Here is an 11,686-nt window from a genome sequence, read left to right as displayed (position 1 = left end):
GTTTTCCTCAACGAAAGTTGGTACCCATGAAAATAAATGAATTCAAAGTATATATATATATATTCATATCATACTTGCATACTTGATGGTTCGTGAAAGCAAAAACTGACAAAATAGAGAACAATCGTGATTTTGTTTTAAAGTATGTATGAACATTTCTTTTTTATAAAGCTGCTTCGACAGACTCAAGCATTTAAATGAATGTATTAGTGAGAGGATAAACATTTGAGAAAGCTATATATTCAAACGTTAAATTGACAGCAAACCTACAAACTTGACAAAGATCAAAGTTCTCGTCACCAATATCTACAATTATAATTATTTAGTATTATTCTGATAACAAGGTTATTACCGATCAAATTCAAGCCAGGAGATAAATAACATGACGACGAATTCCTTCTTTTTTATTCCCCGAGAGTATCACCATCTAAGAAGTCAGCGCTTCTGTGTTGATTTAAGTTATTATTCATGTTCATATGTTCATAATTTTAAAATTAACTGTTAACAAAACATTGAATGATTGAAATACGAATGCTTTTCTACCTCAGGAATAAATTACCTTAGCTGTATTTGTCAAAACTTTTAGGAATGTTGGTCCTCAATAGTCTTCAACTTCATACTTTATTATTTTTTTTATCATCTTTTTTTCGAGTGTCACTAGAACAATTCAAGCGGGAAAACTGACGGATTAATTTATGTACAAAATAATGAACGAAATATCTAAAAAGTAAAATCACAAAAATACTGAACTCAGAGGAAAATCAATTTGGAAAGTCCATAATCACATGGCAAAATCAAAAAACAAAACGCATCAAAAACGAATGGACAAGAACTGTCATATTCCTGACTTGGTACAGGCATTTTCAAATGTAGAAAATGGTGGATTAAACCTGGTTCTATAGCGCTAACCCTCTCACTTTAATAACAGTCTCATCAAATTCCGTTACATTTACATGATGCGTTAAATAAACAGTCACAATCAATAAAATAGTCAAAATATGGGAACATCAGTCATCATCGTATAACAATTTAACAGGACACAACAACATCTACTATCTACGAACACATGGATTGATTTGAGTGTCTGACGTCAGAAAAATTATATACGTCACATAAATTTGTCGTTCAATGTGCATACAATAGTTATCCAAAGTACCTGGATTATAAACAATTTTAAATTTTACATAGGCAATGAGCGCAGAAATATCGTAACAAACAAAAACAACAGAACAATATTTCCACTGAGAGAGGGACACAAGTGGGGCGAAAGATACAAGAGGGACATTAAAACTCATAAACAGAAAATCTGCTGACAACAACATGTATAATAAAGAAGAAAAAACAGACAAATAATAGTACAAACAAAACAACATAGAAAACTAACGACTAAGCATCACGAACACCAATAGAAACTGGAGTGCTCTAGGTGCCTCCAAAGGGTGAGCAGATCTTGCTCTTTATGTGGCACCCGTCGTGTTGTTAATGTTATTACAAACCCGGTAAATTGTCTAATTTGATAAGTCAAATTCATGTAAAGAGAATCAAATTATTAAATGCAATGTTAGGAGCATAGCTGGTATAATCTGGGAAACAGATTTTCCATAACGGTCAATCAACGCGTAATGGCGTTTGAAATATTAACGAGGGATGGTTTTAAAGCTTTCTCGTGAGCAGAAACCCTCTATCAAGGAAATCATGACAGAAAATACAATCCCGGTGATATCGTATCAATTGGAAGATATATGCGTCGTTTCCAATCGACCTTTTTTGTCAATTTTTAGTTGTAAATCAAGATATGAGGCAGACTTAACTCCATCTGTTGTAACCATTATCTTTAGTTCGATGAAATATGCGATCAACATAGTCACCAATTTTTGAACTATTGAGACAGAGAGCATCATTGATATCGATAAGTAAAGATACAAAATATTGCTAACTTTTCTCAGACTAATAAAAATAAAGATAAAGGAACATGTCCGCAAAAAGAGGGGCACAATTGGTTCCCGAAATTGGAACAAGCACATACATAATGTGTCGTCGTTAAACTAGGCTTCAAAAGCTACCCTTACCCGTTACAGTTATACATAGAATATTGAAATTAAAAACGTCACAACAGACCCGTCCAAAACCGTAAATAACCATAGTGAACGAAAAATCAACCCTTTTGTCTAAAATTTTAGTTTGAAGTTTCGAATAGAAAAATGAAATGTCTGAATTTGTGAAAGGATCGTTTCTCGTGAGCAGAAACCCTCTATCAAGGAAATCATGACAATCCCGGTGATATCGTATCGTATTATGTATTTCTCTTACATATTCATTTGTTAAAATTTACTGTTTGCAATAGCGTGAATTGTTTTATATAATATGAATGTTCTTATCCTGGGCATACAAACAATGCCGTATTTGGCAAAACCTTTTCAACTTTTGATCTTCAGTGCTGTACAATTTTGTATTTTTTTCACTTTCGATCTTTTATATCTGGGCGTCACTTGTGAGTCTCGTGTGGACTAGATGCGTTTTTGGCGTATTGAATTTTAAACCTAATGCTTTTTGTTATCTATTAATCATGCTTTTCTTTGTCTAATATGTTCTGCTTTTTATTTGTATTGTAGTCCTGTAATATTTTGTTTTCATTTCAATGTTATATTTAACTGTGCCATTAAAGTGCGAGGTTTGGCATGCCATAAAACCAGGTTCAACCCACCACTTTTATTCCCCTTTAAAAGTGTCCTGTACCAAGTCAGGAAGATGGCCATTGTTGTAATATTGTTCGTTTCTGTATGTGTGTTGCATTTTAACGTTGAGTCGTTTGTGTTTTCTCTTATTTTTGAGATAAGACGTGGCACGGTACTTGTCTATCCCTAATTCATATATTTGGTTTTGATGTTATATTTGTTATTCTCGTGGTGTTTTGTCTGTTGCTTGGTCCGTTTAGGTGTTGTGTCGTTGTTCTCCTCTTATATTTAATGCGTTTCCCTCGGTTTTAGTTTGTTACCCCGATTTTGTTCTTTGTCCATGGATTTATGAGTTTTGAACAGCGGTATACTACTGTTGCCTTTATTTAACCACCTCGGTATTTTAATTCAAGTTAGTTCCTTTTTGTATAACGCCCTATCTCAACATTTAACTTCATAGTACCACTACGTAGCTTTGTGAAAAAATGTGAATTATAGTTATAATCTACGTAATCTTTAAAACAAAAAATTAATCTTAAAATTCTATACATAGAAAGTTTCTCACAATCCTGCATAGATGCAGACCAGCTTTGAATATATTGATCTTTTAATCTAGTTTTTATTACATCTAATGATATATTCATACCAGACTGCTGGTACCATACAAAGTTTAAACCAATACTAAACAATAGGTCACAAACATTAGAAACAATATTGAACTTTTGATGTTGTGCCTAAAGAATGTCAGATATTTACATAATATGTTTACCTTTGATATTTTTTTGTAGTAACTGTGTCCAGTATACCAAGTGTGCTCATTTTTGACAATACTCTACCATTAAAAATCCCTAAAATGTGTGATTGTTTCCAAATGTTACTTACTGCCAGCTGCAAAACTGAACTTAGTTGTGTTCCCACTACTTTTGAAGTTTAACACATGACATTGATATCTGTTGCTGTCCCTGAATATAAAGATAAATACATTTACTTAATTATTTGCAATGTTAACATGGATTTCTTAGTGAAATCAAAACGACGATTTAACAGAACTGCGTTTATTTTACTCCTCTGACGTCATACAAATATAGGCGTTGGCAAGACGTCGATCGATGACGTCTGATCATAACAAAGTGTGAATTCGCAAATAAAAACATTTCTTACATGCTTGTCTTTATTTTGAAAAAAAACACATTTACCAATGTAATAAAAAAAAACTGATCAAAGAAATAAAATATCACCAAATATTCAATTCGTGAACCAGCAACGCTGATAATTAACGCATGCGCATTCGTTATTTACTCGTTGAATATTTATCTCTATACGAATTCGATATGTTTACACAACGAAGAAACTTTGAAGTGACATAAACTACGATATTGAAATAATAAAAAAAGAATGATAAACTTATTTTCTTACATTTAAAACAGTAACTGGTGTAATAAAAGTTCCATGAAAACAATAAGTGTAGTTATATTTTCCAAAATTAGTTCAAAATAGTTAAATATATATATATCATTTATTATGTTTTCACCTAAGTTGAACATAGGTAATAGTCAATCTAGCACCTGAAAGTAATTGCAACAGAAGATTTTTAAGTTTTAATCTTTAGCATTATACCATAAATATACACAGAAAAAAATTCCTATAAAATCTAACTTTTGGAAGACTAAAAAGATACCGTTTAAATTCCTATGAAAATTTGCATTGAAAAGGGAGATGACTCTTGCAAAAAAGACAGAAATATCAATAAAAATTTGATACAAAATAAAAAATTTACCGCTTCTATACATCAAAATTTAATGATTCTTCATTTTTTAGCGGTCTTTAGAGTATAACAAACAACTCTAAAGGTGTTTTCATATATTTTCTTAAGCTATTCTCTAGATTTTGTAATTCTTTACTTGACCATTTAATGAATTTTTCAACATTTCAAGGTAGAGAATCCGAAATTTAATAAAAATAATTTAGCGTTTATTTTTTTTGTTGCTTTAGAGTTTCTTTAGATGAGTGAGTTGCTGAAAAAATAATATATAAAGATTTAAACCATACCAAATTTTCTTATTATTTTTTCAAAATGGTTACAAAGCTTCAAATTTGCAATTTCTAAAATGAAAAATGCCCGAAAAAAATAAAACTACCCATAACACTTCGGTTTTGTACATTTCATGAGTAGAAGGTTATCTTATTTAGTCAAATACGAACATATAACCCCATTAAAGTATCATATCTTACATAAAATTCAAGAAAAACAACCCAAATTGACAATTTTACAAGAGTTATCTCCCTTCCCAATGTTAATTTCCATAGGAAATAGGAAATGCTGATTATGAGTTTTTCAAATAAGTTTTTATGGGACTTTTGTGTGTGTGTATAAAGGGCATAATGCTACAGATTAGAACTAACACATTTTCTGATGTAATTAGTTTGAGATTAAATCTTAGTTTGACTAGATTATAAACAGAATAAAGATAATGACTTACATTACATTGCCTTGTACATTTGAGGAATTATACATATGAAATATTAAATTTTGTATATCAATTTGACCCTTAAATGGGGATGAGTTAGGCATGGGCCACGCATTATAATATTTTCATTTAAAAGAAACAAATTTCACCAGAGAAAAGTGAAACAAGAAAACCACATATATATTTGATTGACTGATTCTATGCACGCAAAAATATCATTAATATACATGCAAGACGATGGCATATGTTTATTCAAAAACCATAACATGATATCTATTATAGTACAAATTAACGAAATACCCAAAACATATAGTATAGTACAAATTAACGAAATACTCAAAACTGAAGGATTTACATGAACCCATAAAACATATAAATTGTAATGCATATATGCCACAGATTTCAGTTTTCCTTTTTATATTTTTGTCTGGGCATCTGTACAGTTAAGCTCCATTGACTGACTTGAGTCTGTTCTATTGTTTCAAGTAATATGCAATAACGAGTTTAATCTGCAACTTAACAAATGCTTGTACATAAGCAAACTTATCAATAGAAATAAAATTAAACTTCAATCATCAAAATTGGTACCTACGGAAAATATTGTTCAGAAAGTATCCTAGCAACCTGTATTTACTTTCACTATTTGGTATTGTGTATTAAACTAAATATTATTTTGAGAAACAAATATGCATTGATCAAAACGGTAAACAAACTATTAAAGTTACCTTAAAATGAGGAATATTCCTGCACGACGAAAACACCTTATATTCCTGATTGTCCCAACTATATTTAATGAACTGGAGATCCCGTCGTTGTCAAAAGACCAATTCCAAAGACGAAAACCATTACCTTCAAAATGAATGTCGAATGTTTGACCTCTCAACTCACAAGGAAACTCACAGTTGGCTTGACCTTCGAAGAAAACACATGTTATTTTCATCTTCATTTATAAAGTTAAAATCTACAGTCGAAAGTAAATGATAAAAAATAAGCAGGAATGGGACCTTTTTTGAATGCGAATGAGGTGTCCTCGTCAGCTAGGAAATTCACAGTTGACTTAACATGTGCAGGAAACATTCGCTAAATTCATCTTCATTTATGAAGATAAAATCTACAATCGAAAGTAAATTATAAAAAATAAACAGGAATGGGACCTTTTTGAATAAAAAGGAGATGTCCTTATCAGCTAGGGTTTTTTTTTTTCGTATGATAGAATTTCTTTGATGTTTCGTTGACATACCTATTCATTCGATTTACTTCAATATAAGATTGATTGAGGAGAATACAATAGTTGTCAAAGGTACCAGAATTATAATTGAATACACCAGATGAGCCTTCTGTCTACATAAGTCTAATAAGTGACGCTCAGATCAAAATTTTTGTAAAGTCAAACAAGTAAAAAATTAGAGAGGATTGAGGACCTAAAATTCCAAATAGGTGTGCCAAATAGGGCTAAGGTAATCTATTCCTGGGATAAAAAAAATCTTTAGTTGTTCGAAAAATTCAAAGTTTTGTAGAAGAAAATTTATCAAAAAGACCATATAATTGATATGCATGTCAACATCGAATTGCTGACTGCTGGGCTGGTGATACATTCGGGGACGACATCCACCAGCAGTGGCATCGACCCAGTGGTGTAAATATTTATCAGGTACCAGGATTATAATCTTATATGCCAAACAAACGTTTAGTATAGATAAGACTCATCAGTGACACTGAACACACTAAGCAAAGGTCATAGGAATCCAGAAAGTCTCGTGTATATTTTTATTTTAGAGTACTCATGATATCTGGCATTCAACAATATTGCGTTTTTCGTGATCTTTGTTTAGGATGAAATATTAGTGATGGGGATATGTGTTATATTTAAATTTGTAATGAGTTAACTCTTCGATACAAAACACACAAAAACCTAATAACAGCACAAGGCTCAACGTACAAATATAATAATACTAGCAGTTACTAAATCATAGTCAAAGGCAAATACGAATTAAATTTAGAAATGAATCGCCCTCACCCAAAGAGCTGATCCTTGCTCAATTTTGGTTATAATTTATGTTAATGTTGGTTTATATGCTCTACATTTGTTTGAAAAGCTTTGAGTTACAAATAGTGTTGACCCGAGACATTTATTGTGGGAATGCGAATTTGACGTAGCAAAGTTTGGTCCGTAAATGGTAAAACATTGGTGGTGAAATCTGGATTGTATAATTGAACAGTACTAGTAAGTAAATTCCTGATACAGATTCAAGATGAGCAATTGGTTTTTGTTCTGTGTAGTTAAACATGTTATATGAATTTAAATATCTTATACATATACACATGGACAAAATACTCAAATTATAATTGAAATTTAAAAAACACTCTTTATTTTTTTGTGATATAATTTGGTAAAATAGAACTAGTAAAACATTACTTAAGTATCACCTGAGTTTAATTAATAAATATCGACTCGATAAGTTTTTATCTGCACATGCAGCTACTGTACCCGTAAACAGCAAAAAAGATGTTTTTTATCCTCATTGTTTTCAACACTTTAAATAACCAAGTTTTTAAAGTTATGTGATTGACACCTTGTTATGGGTCCTTGACAACTTTTAGCTGCAGATTATCAGCGTAAGAGAAGCAGGGATGTCGCTGTAACAACTGCACCTATTGTTGGTCATTAACATTCCACTATAAGTCGTTTTGAGAATAAAAATCAGGCAATAAACGCTGTTAAAGACCTTCCGAGATAATGAAGACCCACTATACCATTTACTTGAGAAAATCAAGCATAATGAAGGTTGGTCAGAAGGAAACCCATTGCATGCATGACAATTCTTAAAAGAGAGTGGTGGCCATACAGGAGCCTTTTAACAAGAACTGTTCGAGAAAAACTCCTCGCTACTGGTTATCGTGCGATAAGACCATTTTGGAGACCTTTGCTAACGAACAGACACACAATTTTCCGTATCCAATGTAGTGCATAGCTCGCCAAAGTTGGAAATCAGCATCGTGGAGGAAGATTCAATGTTCAAATGGAATAAGGTTCATCCTCCTTGGCCCGATCGTAGCTTGGCTTTGAACCATATCGAGCATATATGGGACATTATTGGGCGGAAAGTGCGCGAAAGGATTCCCCAGTTCATACACATCATAAAATAAACAATGCCCTTCATCAGAAATGGTTGCTGCTACCTTAGCAACAAATAAGTTGATTTATGGCAGGAATCAGAAGACGTTAAGATGCGGTTATCCGTTTTAAAGAAGGCTGCGCCTAAATACTAATTCTTTGGCGTATAGCGATCAACCATGATGTGGACAGTCATCTGAAGATTAATTTTGAATTGTCTGACATTGTAAAGTTCTAATAAAAGTTGTAAAATGCATTTTTTTGTACAAAAAACACTTCATTTTGTTATTTAAATTATGGTTATATAAATCATTTTTTTTTCAAACATTTTTTGTTCGTTTAAATGCCAATGTTATCATCAAATATGTTTCAATAATATTATACACATACTTTTTTTATATTTCATCCAAAAAAAGAGGCTGGTTTTTCAGGTTTAAAAAAATCAAGGTATCGCAATACTTGTTTCCATGTGTATACATAATTCAGACGTAGTTTATTTGTAAAGTTTCATTTTGAAGTGATTGAATGAGCGATGATCTTTGACACTATTTTTTTTGACAGAATAACTTTATAATCAGGGCATAACTTTCACCCTCGTACAATGAATGTCTAATTAGATGATAATGTTTCCACAAAAGATAACAAAAGTAAGCAATGCGCATTACTGATTTGCAATATGCGTCTCAAATTTTAAATAAAGTAAAAAGAAATTTCTGTGTTTGATAATTTGAGCATTTATCCCTATGTAAACTAGTAGTAAAGACTTCTAAATATATGTACATCTGAACTTTTCCTGTTCTTTTAATGTTTTATCGTCTATAAGATAAGATTAGATACTACATGTGTATATTTTAACCAGAGAAAATCTAACTGTCAGTTGGTCATATATCACCCTGTGTTACTTACACATGTTATATTGCCTTTTCTGTCATTTTAACAAATCGGACCTCCGTTGTGATACAGATGCAACAGCTTCTTGATGTTTTACCTACACACACGATTTGTAGTGTAATTGATTGTTCTGTTGTGTTGTTTTATTTTCTGATGACTAAGGTACTGGTATAGAGACGGTGGTAAAAATGTCAGTACTAGTATCTAAACAGATTGTGAATTGGCGACACAATTGTTGTTGACTGCATTTGTTACATATATTAACATTTTCAAAAAAGGTTTCGAAAAATAGTTTGTGTTGTTTTGAAACTTGTATACAATGGCCTTATTTTAAGTTATGTGTATATAACACCCACAACATGTAGGTTTTATTGCTATAGAATTAATTCTCGTGCTATTGGTTATGTACAGGCCCCTACATCAGTTTGACGGCAGTTGGTCCTTGAATATATGTTATAAATGTAACCACATGAATAGAAAGTGAGTCAAAATGTGGATAGTCAAGGAATGTACACAACAAGCAACACTATTTTTTTCTTTGGTACATGTAAAATGATAAACTAGTATTCTAGCTGTATAGTCAAAATGAACCAGAATGACTCTATGAATTAAGCAAACATCCGAAAAAATATCATAGAAACATTAAAGTTTAATATAAAACACATAATTAAAATGCAAATATTCTTAGCGAGATTCGAACCCTTTCTTTAAAACCATCATTTATTAGTAGTTCTGTGCTCTACTACTGGAGCTACAGCGATGCTTATACATATCTGTCTTATTGAGAAGCTATATTGGTACAATTTATCGATGTTACAATTTTTTCTTTAAAAAGTTGTTTTTTATGTAATAAGGACACTTTAAACCAATTTCATTTTTGAGGGAACAATTAGTATGAATAACAACAGTCGTAAAAAGCATAACTTTTTGTTTGGTTTGAAATGTCCTTCTGAGGGAATTCCCTGTTTTTCTCACCTAAAAACACCTGAAAATCCGCATATTGGACTTTCATCCTTTTTTAGGGTCAAATTAACTTTTGATCACACATGTCATAATATATGTAAATCGAGATATTGATCAAAAAGCATTTCTATTTTTTTGTTTTTATTGTAAATTTTATTCTTTCGGCACTTTTTGAAATTGGCCCTTCTGTGAAAAAATCATCATTAAATTGGCCCTACCTCTTTATCCTGTTGAACGTACTTTATAAACTTATAAAATTAATACTAACAATGACCATTGTACATACCTCGATCTTGATATTCACATCATAAACTGAAGGCTTAATACTAAAATTTATGATAAAAGAGATGATTATTTATTTCCTATCGTTAATAATTCATTTTTAGATTGTGACGTTGGTCCTTTGTCACCATCGTACGATGTTTATATATCTCAATTTGTACGATTCGCTCGTGTATGAAACATCGTGTTATTTTTTTATTTTTTTAAAGACAGGAAATTGATATATAGCTGACAAATTATTTCACAAACTAGTCAAAACCTTTGCTAAACTTTATCATCGGCACAAGGACACCGTTTGTAAATATAGCTCAACATGCAGACTTTTAATACGTTCAGGTATTTCAAATCCAATCATTTTTTGGTAATACACTTTATAAAGCACAACAAGTGTAAGCATTAACCTCAGAACTAACAAAACCTGTACATAGACTTATTACGAAGGGATAAAGTTACGATACTGTTATGAGGTCATTAAAAATTACATATTTTTGCTTTAATGTTACGTCTTCTGACATCAGACTCGGACTTCTTTTGAACTGAATTTTAACGTGCGTACTGTTATGCGTTTAATTTTCTACATTGGCTAGAGGTATGCGGGGCGGATTGATATCTAATAAACATGTTTAACCCAACCAAATCGTTGCGTCTGTCCCAAGTCAGGAGCCTCTGACCTTTGTTAGTCTTGTATCAATTTTAATTATAGTTTCTTGTGTATAATTTGGAGTTTAGTATAGCGTCCATGATCACTGAACTAGTGTATATTTGTTTAAGAGACAACTGAAAGACGCATTCGGGTGCGGAAATTTCTCGCTGCATCGAAGACCTATTGGTGACCTTTTGTTGTCGTCTGTTCTATGATCGGGTTATTGTCTCGATGACACATTCCCCATTTTCAATCTCAATTTTATCAATAAAAAAGTATGTGACATTAGGAGCTCATATATTACTTTGGGCGTTTGTTTGTTCGTAAACCAAATTATCAATAAAAGTCCTTCCTTTAGAAACAAATGTTGCAAAACACTGATGGCAATTACATTCTTGGGAAATATCGTGTTGATATATGTCATATTCCTGATTTGGTACAAGTATTTTCAAATGTAGAAAAATGTATAAAAAAAATAGACTAAGCACGGGAACCTCCCAAGACAATAAGGAAGGACATTAACACACATGTATTGTGTATCACAGTTTGCTTTTGATTTCCCGTGTCTTATGTGCAATAGTCAACTACATCTGTATCCTGAATACTCACCCTTAAGGTTCGCTACTGAAATTCAAAATAACAAGAAAGT

This window comes from Mytilus trossulus, chromosome 7 (genome assembly GCF_036588685.1).
Source record: "Mytilus trossulus isolate FHL-02 chromosome 7, PNRI_Mtr1.1.1.hap1, whole genome shotgun sequence".
Classification (NCBI taxonomy): Eukaryota; Metazoa; Mollusca; class Bivalvia; order Mytilida; family Mytilidae; genus Mytilus; species Mytilus trossulus.
The sequence above is the reverse complement of the archived record's forward strand: the minus strand, read 5'-3'. Positions refer to the sequence as shown.